The sequence below is a fragment of the Zalophus californianus genome, chromosome 4, assembly GCF_009762305.2.
Source record: "Zalophus californianus isolate mZalCal1 chromosome 4, mZalCal1.pri.v2, whole genome shotgun sequence".
NCBI lineage: Eukaryota > Metazoa > Chordata > Mammalia > Carnivora > Otariidae > Zalophus > Zalophus californianus.
This window is the reverse complement of record NC_045598.1, coordinates 9,865,687-9,881,550: the sequence shown is the minus strand read 5'-3', so window position 1 is coordinate 9,881,550 and position 15,864 is coordinate 9,865,687. Positions and strand designations below refer to the sequence as shown.

At 48.7% G+C, this 15,864-nt stretch overlaps 2 protein-coding genes across 2 annotated transcripts in view; both read right to left on the bottom strand.

The window, feature by feature from the left end:
- The window catches only part of KAZN (kazrin, periplakin interacting protein), a 1,106,439-nt gene extending 1,096,166 nt beyond the window's left edge, over positions 1 to 10,273 (bottom strand). The window contains exons 1-2 of the mRNA XM_027598368.2: positions 10,202 to 10,273; positions 9,000 to 9,031 (exon numbers count right to left, since the gene is read on the bottom strand). The gene's annotated coding sequence lies outside the window, so the exon portion shown is untranslated. The remainder of the gene's footprint in view (positions 1 to 8,999; positions 9,032 to 10,201) is intronic.
- Positions 10,274 to 12,261: 1,988 nt separating this feature from the next.
- Positions 12,262 to 15,864, bottom strand: part of PRDM2 (PR/SET domain 2) — a 117,775-nt gene continuing 114,172 nt past the window's right edge. Inside the window, 1 exon segment of the mRNA XM_027578548.2 lies at positions 12,262 to 14,109. The gene's annotated coding sequence lies outside the window, so the exon portion shown is untranslated.

Genomic DNA, 15,864 nt, shown 5'->3' with positions numbered 1-15,864 from the left:
CCCTTCTACCTGGGTTAGGATGGTAAGAGGAGGGACATGCCCCAACAGCAACTAAACAGAAGGCAAGCAATGGACTTGACCTCTCCTAACTAAACCCCCCACACTAGGGAGAAGTCATGCCCTCAGAGCATCCAGATATTGTCACCCAACTATGATGAGACAGCTCAGAACCAGCTGACCCCAGCAGGACCACCGAGCCTCTAGGCACAGTGGGCTCTGAAGCCAGAGGCCCCTATGTTTAAATCCCAGCTCTGCCCCTGCCTACCCAGCTGTGGGCTGGAGACAAAGGATGGAGACAAAGAACTATCTCGAGGGTGGAGGATTAAGTAAACACTGTGAAACTACGTAGAACAGTGCCTAGAATATAAAAGAACTATACAGTGTCTAAATAAAAGCTTGAGAAAGCAGCTCTGTAGAAACAGTCAGGCAATGCATTATGTATAAGATGACCGAAAAAAATGTGAAGATAATTTTGTACTCATAAAATTATGGGATATTAATACAAAAGGACAGAAAAAATGTATAGCTCTTAAGATTTAAAAATGACTAAAGTTAAAAACAGAAGAGCAATAGTATTCAGAGAGTCTCACAAAAATATAGAAGAATCGGGATCAAGATTAAAAAAATCGATCCAGGAGCTAAACATAAAAACAACAGAAGTTCTGGGGGTGGGCGAGGAATGGAGGTTTTTTTTTTTTTTTTTTGGACATACATGTTTAAATTTTATCAGCGTATAGAGCACATAGTTTATAGATAATAATAAAATATACAATATTCTTTAATGAGAATCCTATATAGTCAATTGATTCTCACAGAATGTCTCATCGGTTTTTGCCAAACTTTTTGATCTGTAGGCAGCTATTAATGTAAATAACAAGTATAATTTTGACAAGAATCTTAGCTAATATTTCTATTGGTGTTAACAATAGGAAAGTGAGAAACAAAGATAGGTGTTGGAACATCACTCATTCAACAGTGACTTGAGTGACTTGGATAAATATGACAACAGTTTAATTTTGTTATTTTGGTGGAGTTGACACACAATGTTACATTAGTTTCAGATGTACAACACAGGGACTCAACAAGTGCTCACAAGTGTAGCTACCATATGTAACCACACAACAGTATTGCAATACCACTGACTATGTTCCTTATGCTATACCTTTTACGCCTGTGATTTATTCATTCCATAACTGAAAGCCTGTTATTCACACACCCCTTCATCCATTCTGACCATTCCCCCACGACCCAACCCTCTGGCAACCGTCAGTTTATTCTCTGTGTTTACAGGTCTTATTCTGCTTTTTGTTTGTCTGTTTATTGATTTGGGTTTTTTATTTTTAGATCTCACATATTGTATAATATTTTTTAAAAAGTTTTAAACTCCCAGGGCACCTGCGTGGCTCAGTCAGTTAAACGTCTGCCTTCAGCTCAGGTCATGATCCCAGGGTCCTGGGATCGAGCCCGGCATCGGGCTCCCTGCTCGGCGGGTAACCTGCTTCTCCCTTTCCCTCTGCCCCTTCCCCCTGCTCGCTCTCTCTCTCTCTCTCAAATAAATAAAATCTTTAAAAAAAAAAGTTTTAAACTCCCAACAGAGTACCCGCCAGGTGTAACAAATGAAAAATGCTTAGTCACACTGTGAAGATTGTGAACATCAAGGATAAAAAGAAGATCCTAAAAACCTCTGAAAACACAAAACAGGTATAAAAATAAGAATAGCATCGAGTAACATGATACGTGATCACGCAACAGGTGCATGGGAAGGTGCTCAACATCACTAACCATCAGGGAAACACAAATCAAAACCACCCTGAGATGCCACCCCATGCCCTGTCAGAACACCTGTTACCAAAATAACAAGAGAAAGCAAACGCTGGATATGATCTAGAGAAAAAGGAGCTCTCATGCACTGCTGGTGGGAATATAAATTGCTCTGCGCTAATGGAAAACAGTGTGCAGGTTCCTCAAAAGATTAAAAATAGAGCTATCCTATGATCAGCAATTCCACTTCTGGGTAGAATATCCAAAGCAAATGAAAACAGGATCTCGAAGAAGAGCTATCTGCACTCCCACGTTCACTGCAGCATTATTCACCACAGCCAAGACATGGAAACAAACTAAATTTTCAGTGACAGATGAGTGGATAAAGAAAATGTGGTATGTGTATACAGTAGAATATATTATATATACAGTACAATATATTTATCCATAAAAAAGAAGGAAAGTCTGCCACTTACAACAACATGGATGGCCCTGGAGGGCATTATGTTAAGTGAAACAAGTCAGACAGAAAAAGACAAATACTGTAGGATCTCCCTCGTATGTGGAAATTTTATACTGAACTTACAGATACAGAGAATGGACTCGCCAGGGGCAGGGGGTAGGGATAGACAAAATGGCTAAAGGTGGTCAAAAGGTACAAATTTTCAGGTATAAGATAAATAAGCCCTGGGGACATAATGTAGGGTATGGTGACTACAGTTTACAATATTATATTGTATATTTGAAAGTCACTAAGAGATTACTCTCTTAAAAGTGTTTATCAGAAGAAAAAAATGTATAACTACGTGAAGTGATGGATGTTAACTAAACTGTTGTGATAAGCACTTACTACATATAGATAAATAAGTCACGTTGTTTATCTAAAATGAAGACAACGGTATACGTCAATTATAGCTTCATAAAAGTGGGAAAAAAAAATAAACCTCAGCAAACGTAAAAGAACTGAAATCACAGAGAGTGGATTCTCTGACCAAATGGACTCAAACTAGAAATTGAAAGAGAACCTATCAGGAGAATCTCCATGGATTTGGAAACTAAGACACACGTTTCTAAATAACTCAGGGGTCAGGGAGGAAGTCTCAAGAGAAATCCAAAGTACACTGAACTGAATGAAAATGAAAATACCACATACCAAAATTTCTGGGACATGGCAAATGCTGAGAGGGAAATTTATAGCACAAAATGTATAATTAGAAAAGAAGAAAAGTCTCAAATCAATAATCTAAGCTTCCACCTCAAGAACCTACAAAAATAAGAGCAAATTACATCCCAAGCAAGCAGAAGGAAGGAAACACTAGAGATCAGAAATCAGTGCAACTGGAAAGAGGAAAACAACAGAGGGAAAAAAAATCAGTGAAACAAAAAGCTAGTTCTTGAAGAGACTGATAATACAAAACTCCCAAAAAAGAAATCTTCAGGCCCAACTGGTTTCACTTGAGAGTTCTACCGAATATTTAAAGAAGAATGAATACCAATTCTACACAAGAAAAGGAAATAAAAGGCATATGGATCGGAAAAGAAAAAAACTGTCCCTATTTGCAGATAACATGACTGTTTATAGAGAAAATCCCAAGGAATCTGACAAAAACTCCTAGAACTAGCAAACGAGTTCATCAAAGTCACAAGATACAAGATCTACACACAAAATCAACCGTACTTTCTTACACTTGCAAGGAACACATGAACATCAAAGTCAAAAGTCCAATACCACTTACAATCATTCAAAAGATAAAAAGAATTAGGTAAAATCTAAAAAAGCATGTTCAGGGCTTTTAGGCTGAAAACTACACAACACAGATAAATCAAATAATGTCTAAGTAAATCATGTTCACGATTCAAAGAGTCAACATAGTAAAAATGCCGATTCTCTCCAAACTGATATATACGTTGGACACAATTCCTGTCAAAGTCCTAGCGAGATTTTTTTTTTTGTACATACAGACAAGATTATCCTAAAATTCTACAATTATTCTCAAATTATATGGAAAGGCAAAGGAGCTATAACAGCGAAACAATCTGGGATTTAAAAAAAAAAAAGAATACTGGAAGAATTAGTCTACCTAATTTCAAGAATTACTATATAGCCATAATAATCAAGACTGTTGCCCTAGGGAGACAGGAGAAAGCGCACAGAGAATCCAGGAGTCTCCACAAACATGCCCACCCGACCTCTGATAAGATACAAAAGCAATTCAATGAAGGAAACAACCATTTAACAAATGACACTGAAATGCATATTCATAAGAGAAAAGAAGACCCCTGACCTAAGTCTCATGCATTATTCAAAAATTAACTCAAAAATCGATCACCAGCTTCAATGTAAAATAGAAAACTTTTAGAAAACACGGAAGAAACTCTTGGAGACCTAGGGCCAGGCAAAGAGTTGGTAGACTTGATACCAAAAGCATGATTCATAAGAGAATATACATGACTTCATAAAAAGTTTTCATTGTTTTTTTTGTTTTGCGAAAAACCCTATTAAAAGGACAAAAAGACAAGCCACAGACTAGAAGAAAGTATTTGCAAACCACATATCTAGCGAAGAACTATTGTCTAGAATATATAAAGAGTCCTCAAATGCAACAGTAAAAAACAAACAATGCAATTAGAATATAAGCCAAAAGACAGGAGACATTTCACAGACGAGGATATACAGATGGCAAATAAGCACATGAAAAGATGTGCATCATTAGCCATTAGAGAAATGCAAATTAAAACCAAAAGGGCTGGGGCTCCTGGGTGGCTCAGTGGTTAAGCGTCTGCCTTCGGCTCAGGTCATGATCCCAGGGTCCTGGGATCGAGCCCCACAGGGAAGCCTGCTTCTCCCTCTCCCACTCCCCCTGCTTGTGTTCCCTCTCTCGCTGTCTCTCTCTCTGTCAAATAAATAAATAAAATCTTTAAAAAAAAAACAACACAACGGCTAAAATAAAAAATAATGACAACACCAAATGCTGTCAGGGATGCAGAGAAATCACTCTCTGGATCACTCATACACTGGAGAAGGTAAAATAGTCCAGCCACTTTGAAAACAGTTTGGCAGTTTCTTAAAAATAAAACAAAACTAGGTATACATTTCAACAACTGCACTCCCAAGAATTTATCCCAGAGAAATGAAAACTGCACAAACAGAAAAAAAAAGAAAAAAATCTGTATGCAAGAGTGTATCTATAGCAGCTTTAGTCACCATAGCCCCAAACTGGAAACAACCTAGATGCCTTCCCACGGCTACGATGTTAGCTGGGGTGCATCCACACCATGGAACACTACGTAGCAATGAAAAGGAACAAACTAGCAATACGCCCAATAACCTGGAGGAATCTGGAGAGAGCTATGCCAAGTGAAAGAAGCCAATCCCAAAAGGTTACACATACTGTGTGATTCCATGTAGCACATTCTCGAAATGACAAAACTATAAAGAGGGAGAACAGATTATTAGGGGTTAAGGAGAAGGGAGGAAAGCTGATGTGGCTATAAAAGGTCGAGGTGAGGGGTCTCCGTGGTGATGAGATGTCCTATATCTTTTTTTTTTTTTTTTAAGATTTTATTTATTTGACAGAGAGAGACGCAGCGAGAGAGGGAACACAGCAGGGGGAGTGGGAGAGGGAGAAGCAGGCTTCCCGCCGAGCAGGGAGCCCGATGCGGGGGCTCGATCCCAGGACCCCGGGATCATGGCCTGAGCCGAAGGCAGACACTTAACGACTGAGCCACCCAGGCGCCCCGAGATGTCCTGTGTCTTGACCAAATCAATGTCAATATCCCACTGTGGTGCTGACTACTACAGTTATCACTGGGGAAAACTAGGCAAAGGGTTCCCAGGATCTTTGTATTATTTTCTTACAATTACACACGAATCTACAATTAATCTCAAAATTTAAAGTTAAATTTCATTAAAAACAAAATACAAGAAAGTAACTGCTGTGGAAGTCAGGACCGTAGTTACTTTGGGAGGGAAAGAGGGCAGCTGTAATTGGTCCTGGGTGACTGGCAACATTCCACTCCTGTCTTGGTGGTAGTTAGGAGGGCGTCTACTTCATATAATTCACCTATATGCACATAGAGCTGTTCTGTGTCCACCCAGGAGTTAGCAAATGTGGGGCAAGTGTTCCTAGCCAATCCGCAATCCACATGTAGCATAAGCAAGGAAGAAGCATCTGTCTTCAGCAAGGAAGGTTCTGTTGGTGACCGCAGCCTAAAGAGCCCATCCTGACTGATACACAGTGGGAGAGTGAGTACCAAGGTAAAAGTTGTCTGGACTCCAAAACCTAGGGATGAATTACCAACACTGACCCAGCAACAAGCCAGTGTACCCTCGGGGAGGGGTAGGAGGGGCCGTTTGATGAGGTTAAAAGGCAAAGACTCAGGGACGCCTGGCTGGCTCAGTCTGTTAAGCATCAGACTCTTGATCTCAGACCAGGTCCTGAGCTCAGGGTCGTGAGTCCAAGTCCCACACTGGACTCCACACTGGACGTGGAGCCTACTTTAAAAAAAGAAAAAAAAAGAAGGCGGCAAAGACTCAGACCAATTTCCTGCATTATACCCCAAGGCCTACACCTACTACAGACTCAGCGGTCTCTTCCATGGAGCCCCCTTGCAGTTTCAAGGGGACAGAAAAATATCCGAATATTCGTATCATGGACTGAATTGTACCCCCACCCAAATTCATACGTCCGAATCTTCATTCCCAGGACACCTGAGAATGTGAATGAATGTATGTGGAGCTAGGCCCTTGAAAGCGGTAGTTAAGGCTACATGTCACAGGGTGAGCCCTAATCCTATAGGATGTGCGTGCTTACGAACGAGGACAGACCGCAGGGATGCGTGCCCAGTGGGGAGGCCACCCGCCGACAGGACAAGAAGAGGAGATGGCGGCCGCCTGCAAGCCGAGGGGAGAGGCCTCGGGACAAACCAACCCTGTCCACAGCTTCATCTTGGACTCCCAGCCTCCAGAACTGAGAAAACAAATGAGTCAAGCCCCCCAAGTGTGTGGTACTTCACCACAGCCACTCGGACTACGACAATCCAGAAGAGAAGTCGTCCCTAAAACGTCCGATGATGACGCACCGCTAACAACAGGACCAGTGAGCTTCCTCAGTGCCTCCCAGCCCCCGAGGGCTCACTACAGGACAGACGCCAGCCGGCACCTTCCACGGCCTTCTCTCACTCCCCAGCACCCCCCACACACACACACACACACCTGGCCGTGAGGGATCGCACACAGGGGGCTATTTGTGCAAGGCCACACGGGCACAGCCAGGGCCGCCCAGAGCCCAGCCCCTCACCACTCTGCGGCCTGTCCTCGCTGGGCCTCCCCCAGCAGGACGGGGAGGTGGCTCAGGGGCAGGCCGCGGTGCACGACCGAACAGGGATAAAGATGAACGGGAAGACTGGAAGGAGCATGGAGGACTTCTGAGAACCCAGCCTGAGTGAGAACATGACTGGGGGTTCCCGTGGCAGCAGTCCCGCCAGCAGGGAACCCCTCTCGCAGCTCTGTGTGGTCTCCCTGCCCCGTGGGGGATGGGCAGCCACATAACAGCCCCCTTCCTCCCTGCGTCTGGAGTCAGAGTGGGCTAGCGTGCCCCCCCTGCCCAGCAGCCAGACTTCACATGGAGCCGACCAAGCAGACGGGTTCCAGAAGAGCCCCACCTGGCGTGGGGGCCACGCAGCTCGCTCTGACAAGCCTCAAGGGGGCCCACAGCTGTAGAAACCCCTGCTTGCCCAAGAAGGATGGCATCTGGCAACATCCTACCAGCCACTGACAAAACTGGTCCACTTGTTTGCCCCACTGTCAAGGAGTTTTTCACAACAGATGGCAAGAAAGACAAGATGGTTTAAAAAACAAAACTCCTAGGCATCAAGCAAAAGTCAGAGCCACAACCCCAAAATGCAGGCAGGCGTCAAAAGCCACTTGAGCACTCTTGAGAGTCCTCAGGGCCCCACTTGACATTGGTGGCCTTCAATTACAGCCCTGAGCTATAATTTAGAGCAGGAGGGGCCCCCGCCCCAGCTGCTGGGCTGAGGGCCAGGGCTGGTTGACAAGCTCAGAGAGCACAGCTGGACCTGGGCAGGACGTCCCAGAAGGGCACAGCCGAGGGGCTTAGCCCTCTGACTAGGGTCGCCAGATCTGGCAAGTAAAAATACAGTATTCTCAGTTGCATTTTCATTTCAGACCCACAACAAACCATTTTTTAGTGCAAGTATGTCCCATGCAATACTTGGTACATATTTATACTTACCAAAAAAAAAAAAAAATCAGTCCTTGTTTATCTGAAATTCAAATGTGGGGGGGTCTTGGGGGCGCCTGGGTGGCTCAGTCGTTAAAAGTGTCTGGCTTTGGCTCGGGTCATGATCCCAGGGTCCTGGGATCGAGCCCCACGTTGGGCTCCCTGTTCTGCGGGAAGCCTGCTTCTCCCTCTCCCACTCCCCCCTGCTTGTGTTCCCTCTCTCGCTGTCTGTCAAATAAATAAATAAAATCTTAAAAAAAAAAATGTGCACAGTCTTACCTGGCAACCCTACCTCTATAGTGGTGAGACTTAAATAAAAGCCACCTGGGTGACTCAGTTGGGTGTCTACTCTTGATTTCAGCTCAGGTCATGATCTCAGGGTCCTGGGATTGAGCCCCGCATCAGGCTCTGTGCTCAGTGGGGAGCTTGCTTGAGATTCTCTCTCTCCTTCTCCCTCTGCCCCTCCCCCCAACTCACTCTCTCTCTCTATCTCTAAACTAAATAAATACATTTTTTGAAAAGGGTTATAAAATAAAAGTCACCTTATTTCCCCTCTGGCCATGAAAACGGTCTGCATAGAGAGACTCCTACGCAGAGCAGGCCATGGCTGAAAATTGGGCCAAACGTTCCACCCGGGTCAGAAGCCTCGAACCAGCCAATCTCACACAGCTGCATTCGATCCCCCCTCATTGAGGCCTTCTCTGAGGTCACATTCCCCCCACGATGTCTTTCAATGCATCCCACAGTGAATCCTGAAGACCTACTGGGTGCTGGGGGCAATAGCCAACCAAGGAATAGATAGATGAGGTCTGTCTGCTCCCAAGGGGCTGACACTCTAGAGAAGTCGAGAAACTAGAAAATCTCAGGTAGTGAATCAAATCAACAAGGCCAAATGACAAGTGACAGGGAGGCCACATTAGACTGAGTGGTCAGGGAAGGATGCTGAGGGGACAACACTTAAACAGAGAGACATGTGACTTGTGGGTAGAAACTCACCGCAGGCAGAGGGATCAGTCTGTGCAAAGGCCCTGTGGCAAAAGACAGAAGCAAAAATACAATTGGTATGGCTGGGTCAGAGACAGCAAGGAGGAAGACAGCCGTGTGTAAGGTGAGGCTGGGGCCAGTGGGGCTTCTAAACCCGACAAAGGAGTTGGGTTTTATCCTAAGTGCACAGGGAATCATCAGAGGACTTTTACAGTGACATAATCGATTCAGAGATGTGCACACAGTCCTGAGAAACACAGCATCACCGGCTGCCAAGACCAGGGCTAGGAAGACACAAATGAGGCAGCTTTAGGGGGCAAAATCCTAGGACACCCACACTCTGAGCTTCGTGCAAGTGCGGCCTCTCAATGGCCCCCTTCCCCTTCCCAAGGCCCTGCGTGGAAGTCAGCTGACTGGAAGTCCAAGATAGGAAGTGACCTTCCCCTGCCTCACCCTACCAGCAAACGTGCTCCTCACCTGACCCGCTGCGGGAGCGGGAGGGCAGATCAGAAGTGAGAATCTTCCTTTAGGCTCCATCCCTGGGGCAAAAGCCACTTCCCATTGGACTAGATGCTTCATGCCCCACGGGCCAGCCTCTTGTAAAGAAGGGACAGACCCTAGGCCAGGAGGCCCTCTTGGAGCAGGCGTCTCCTCCAGCTGAGCCATGGCAAGGCAAGGCTGGTGGGGCAGTCTGAGGCTTCCAGTCTCCTGGCCTGGAGAACTTGCGCCCTCAGAGGCCTGGCGGGTCAGGAGCTGGACACCCCACCGCAGAGCCCGCCTTCAGCTCACACCTGGGCGGGGGGGGCGGATGCCAAGCCACCCACTTCAGGGCAGGGCGCCCGGGGACCTGCTCCACCCACCCCCCCGCCAAGCAGCTCCGTAACCTCCAGGCTCCTTTTGACCTCCATCAGCATTAACGAGGAGCAGCCGGCTCACCCCCGGGGCCAAGGGAGGACCCCACTTGCTCCCACCAAGGTGCCCAGGACGGTGGCCCAGCCTCCCCGGCGCCAACCTTGTGTCTGGAAAGCGGTGCGCACGGTTGTCCCCTCATCCTCGGGGGAGACCGACCCTATAGAGACTGCGCGCTTCCCCACAGGGACTGACAAGGATAAAGCTCGGGTTATTAAGACAGAAAGCTTACGTTATAGATCAGGCACAGTGAGGGATTAACAACAATTAATAACAACTAATGTAAAACAACTATAACAACATACTGTCGGAAACGTGGTGTGAGCGCGCTCCTGCTCTCTCCCAGGCCACCTGCGGGCACTGCGCTCACCCTGCCCCTGCTGACGGGAACGGTGACATGCCCACGTGACCCGGCGACGGGAGGCGCGTGACGTAGGCGTGACGCAGCGTCAGGCTGCTCCTGACCTGGCACACGACGTCAGAAGGAGGAGCACCCGCTCCTGGTGGCGGTTGCCCGGGCAACCGGAACATGGCCAGCCCTGGAGTCGGCGCCACCGCGCCCTAACCCGCCCCGGGTGGCGGGGGGGGGGGGGGGGGGGGCGGGGGGGGAACGGAGGGCGCTCGCCGTGCACTGCCCCGCCCCCAGCGCCGCGCTCCCCCGGCTCTCCACGGGGCACCCCAGCCGGTTTAAGGACCCGCCCCGCACCTGGCGTGTGTGCGTCTCTGGAGCCTGCTCCCCAGTCTGGGTGGTGACCCAGCGCCAGGCACAGCTTGACGCTCAGAACAAGCACCGGAGACCTGGTTAATGCAAAGCCCTGGGGCGCCCCTGATTCAGTGGTGGCCTGAGGCCTGTTTGCAGACACGCTACGGCCTTGGCGGGCGTTAAAGTTAGTGGCCCGCAGGGTTTGCGGCCCGGTGGCCCACCCCCTCCCCCAGGGCTTCTGATGCAGCAGATTAGGGGGCGGGGCGGGGAGGGTGGAGGCCAAGGATCTCTCCTTTTAACAATCAGCCAGGTGATCCCGGGGCGGGTAAGTCAACTTTAAGCAAACACGTGGTAGCCAGGATACAGGAAGGTGGGTGATCATCCCCTTGTACAAACAAGGAACCAAGCTGAGACCAGTGGGAGCCCAAGCAAGGTCACCCAGCCAATAGGGAGCAGAACTGGGACTGAACCATAGTTTTAAATATATGCTTCTCATAATGGCCAGGCATCTGGGGTGGAGCAGAAGTCCAGCAGCCAACTGCTCTGTTCTGGGCAGCTGGGGACTGACGGGTGTTGTAATGTTTCCACCTGCAGGTGGCTGGAGAGCCGGAGAAACCAGCAGCAGAGGCAGCAGCGAGAGGCAAGAAGGAAATACAGAACTTTGGGCCCAAAAGGGCTGAGTCCAGTTCCTGGCCTCCATCGGCCAGACGTGTGGGGCCCCAAATTGCTTAAGGTGCCTGAGCCTGTTTCTTCATCTGTGAAGTGGCTGAGGTACCTGTCCTGCTGGGATGCCGTGATAGGAGAAGGGATTGTGCGGGGCGTATCTGGCACATGGCAGTTCCCCGTAAATGGTCCCTGGGAGGACAGCCCTGGGCTTGAAGTCACTGCCGCTGAGGTAGAGTTGCCAGGTAAGATCCAGCGTAACTGTTACAGCTGAATTCCGGATAAACGATGAGTGATTCCTGTTAAGTGGAAGTATGTCCCAAATATTGCACAAATATATGCATACAATGGGATATTAGGCCACAGAAAGGAATGAAGTGCTGATAGCTACTACAGCCTGAGTACACCTCGAAAACATACACAGTGAAAGCAGCTGGTCGTAAACGATCACATACTGTATGATTCCATTTGTGTGAAATGTCTAGGAAGGGTGAACCTACAGGGAGAGAGAATAGGCTTGTGGCTGCCTAGGGCAATGGAGGGGAGAAACTGGGAGTGGTTGCTAATGGGTACGGGATTTCTTTTGGGGGTGACTGAAGATGTTCTAAAATTGAATGCAGTGATGGTTGCACAACTCTGAATATACAAAAACAAACAAACAAACAAAAAACCACTGATTTGTGCCCTTACTTACATGAGTTAACTGTACGGTATGTGAATGCAATCTCAATAAAGCTATGTATTGACAAGCACAGAGGCCTGTCTAGCCTTAGTGAAATGGCTTAGCTTACTGGCTGGCAGGTGGGAGAGTGATTTGAAGGCAGAGTAACCTTGCTTACCAGGCAGGATATTTCCACAGTGAGCTTCCTCGAAACCTCTCGTTGCTCTCATTGCCAGAATGGGGCCTTCGGGGGCCACCTCAACCCACCCCCTCCCCACAGAAATCACCAAAATGGACACAAAACACAGAAACCAAAATGATCACTCCCAGGCTTGTTCCTTACAATCGCGCTTCACACTTTTATTGTTAATTTTCTTCACATGGCAGATACAGAACCGTTCTCTTCAGTGATCCACACCCACGCCCGAAAACTACCACCGACCAGGAAACACCAGTCTTTAGAAGACCACCCCTGTCTTCATGATCGGGACCCTCACAGCCCTTTCCGCTAGTCTGAGAGGTTCGAAGGCTGACCGGCACGTTTGCACATGCAAAGATGAGTGTCCCCCAGCCCCCCACAACATTTTCTGGAATTCACCATCAGTTGAAGGCGACTTTCGAAGTTTTGGATTCATGAGCCTTCCTTGCTGCTGAAAAGGGGAACCCTCAAGAACTGAGAGGCTGGGGTACAGTTCATGAGTGTCGACGTTTATGGGACAGAATTGTATCGTCAGGATAAGGAACAGCCACAGCTTTTCATGCTTGTGAGGGTTGATTTTAGGAGTGGGCAAAAGGATGTCAAGCTTATGGAAATTGAAAACAAACGATGGTTCGGAGCTGGGTGGCAAGTGGAAAACTGTGAACGGAGGCCAGCGATCGGCACTGTTCTGCCCATATGAGGGTCTCGTGAGACCTTCCTCCCAGACCATCATCAGACCCTACACTGCAGCCAGTCGACTGATTAATTAAATAACACAAGTTATAAAACTTTAAAAAGGGGGCATTTACAGTCAGGGACATAAATACGTGCTTTTAAAAGTGTCTACGTACATATTTACAGAGTTGCAAGATCAACCATAGTAGCCCTGAAAAAAAAAGTCCCTTTTTGTGTGTGACCACTCACGTCCTTCCAATTGCTCTCCTTCCACTGTGGGTTCGATACATCGCGACTGAAAACAGAGCTGAGAAAACAGCGCCAGAGTGGTCTCAGACATCCGTGTCTGGGGTCTGCCCCAAAGGCACAAAACCCAAGACCCTCACTGAACTGGGTCCAAACTCCTAGCTCAGCTCACCCGTTTCTCCGAGACGTGGACTGCTCCTGCGCAAAGCAGGAGCCGGCTCCGTCATTCCCTGGTAGGCGACTGGTGGCCTCTGGAAATCTCTTCTTCTCCCCCCTGTGCTTCTTAATCCTCCAGCTTATTTTTCATTTCCCAATTTCTGATTCCCTTTTCAGCTACTCTGAGGAGGTCAGCCGCTAAAGGTGTTGATGGTCCCACCAAGGGAGGCAAAAGCAGCACCGGGGAGACCTCCCCCTCCCCCCCATGCCGTCCCATCCCCCGCCTCTCCCAAGGGAGGAACCGGATCTGCAAATGGGGACGGGGACTTTCTCCCGCCAAATGGACCGACTAGAATGTTAAATCTGGAAAACGACTCAGCTAGCAGCTCAAGCAAAGAGGGGAGGTTTTCGAGGTGCGCAGGCCAAGGGGGTCGATCCGCGAGGCTCCGACGCGTCCACACGCCGCTGATTCCCAGACATGGCGGGAGGCTAGGGCAGGTGGGGTGGTTCGAAGGGAAACTCGGCCTCCTCCTGACGGCCTTGCTTGGGCAGGACTGAAGCCGGCCCCTGAGCCAGACCACAGTCCCCGCCATGGCAAAAGACAACTCGAGAAGCAAAAAGCAGGATCAAGGAGCTCTTGAAAAATTGCATAGTAGGAGAGGCCCCACCCCAGCAGGAAGGCTGAGCTGCAGAACACGGTCCCGGGGGGCTGCACCCAAGTGTCGTCCATGGTGTGGAATCAGCTGCCTTCCTGCCTCCCTGGGGTTTGGGACCCTCGTCTGAAGACCACACGCACACGCACACACGCTCCCTTTCTCTCGCAGGCTCATAAAAGTGGAATAGGTCGGTACTCCCTGCAGGGCAGAAGGCCAGTCCCTTTGGCTTCACTGATTCCAGGTCACTTCAGGTGCTGAGGAGAAAAAGAAAAGAAAAATGGTAACAGTGGCCACATCCTCAGTGCCTACCCTGGGCTGTTGAAGCATTACCTCACTTAATTTTTCCAATTAAAGGATTGACTGGGGACGCCTGGGTGGCTCAGCCGTTAAGCGTCAGCCGTCGGCTCAGGTCATGATCCCAGGGTCCTGGGATCGAGCCCCGCATCGGGCTCCCTGCTCAGCAGGGAGCCTACTTCTCCCTCTCCTTCTGCCTGCTGCTCCCCCTGCTTGTGCTCTCTCTCTCTCTCTCTCACACACACACAAATAAAATCTTAAAAAATATCTATATAAATGAAAGATTGACTGTAGTACACCATACATACAGAGGAAAGCACAGCTTGATGAATGTTCACAGTGAACACACCTGCATGACCCCTTCACCCCTAGCCCAGGCTCCCTTCTAGGACCGCTGCTAACCCTCACCCCCCAGAATAAACACACTGACCTCTATCACCATAGATTAATTTTGTCCATTTTTAACTTAAGTAAATTGTGTCTGGCTCCTTCCGCACGACACCTTTGTGATTCATCCCTCCTAAGCCTGTGCGTGCAGTTGCGTCCACCCCCTTGCTATGGGAGTCTACTGGAGGATCGTGCCACCTTCATCTGGCTGGTCCACTGCCAAGGACAAGTGGGCAGTTTCCAATTTGGGGCCACCATGAGTCATGCTGCCAGGACACGCTTATCTATGTCTGGAGGACACGTATGGTGCACATGTGTGCATAGTTATGCCGAGCAGAAGTGCTCGGTGGTAGGGTGTGCACATATAACATGCGAACTCTCCCATGTGTGGGTTCTGGTGTGCATGTGCACGCATTCCCGCCGAGTGTCTCCCTAGCGGTGTAACTGCTGCGTCCGGGGGATGCGTATGTTCAGCTTCAACCAATCCTGCCAAAGACTCTGCCATAGTTAACTACGCTACCACCTGATTTCATTGTAATGCTTCCGACGGCCCTCATGGCAGGTGACACAGATCCCCAGATCCCCATTTGCATGGAAAAGAGAGAGGCTCGAAAGGACAAGTGACTTTTACAAGATCAGGCTGATGACAAGTGGCAGCCATGGGACTTGAACCTAGGTCAAGCCCACTTCAGAGCCTGTGAGTGCTTTCTGTTATGGGGCAACGGCTTCGCCTGCATGCCTCCTCCACAGAAACCCCACCCACAGTACTTGACACAGAGCCAGGCACCGGAGTCAGGACCTAATAACATTTGCTGCACCGGGTTGAAGTTGAGCATGGCATCGTGCTGGGCCACGTTCAGGCGCTCTGTTCTCTCACCCCATGGACCTGGTCATCATTACTGTAACTGCCACTCCTGCCGCTAACCCCTACTATTATTACTACACCACTACTGTGATGATTTACAGCAGGCTTACGGCATACCAGGCACTTTCCTAAGGGCTTTTCATATACTAACCTGTGCCATGCTTATGGTATAACCCACAAGACAGGCATTACTAGTAACCCATTTCACAGACAGACAAATTGAAACACAGAGACGTGAAGTACCTACCAGGATTATTGGAGCCAGGATTCACCTCCAGAAAATGCGCACTTAACCACTACACTAGGTCCATTCCAACCCACCCGCCCCCCCGCCGAAATCTCTTGATGGGGCACAGTATACGAGGGTGCCTTCAAGAGAGGGGGCCTCCCTTCCCAGTGGAGGCCTGCATGTGCCCTGAACGAGCCGGGGGAGACAGAAGCCAGCCGTGCAGTGGCCTGCGTT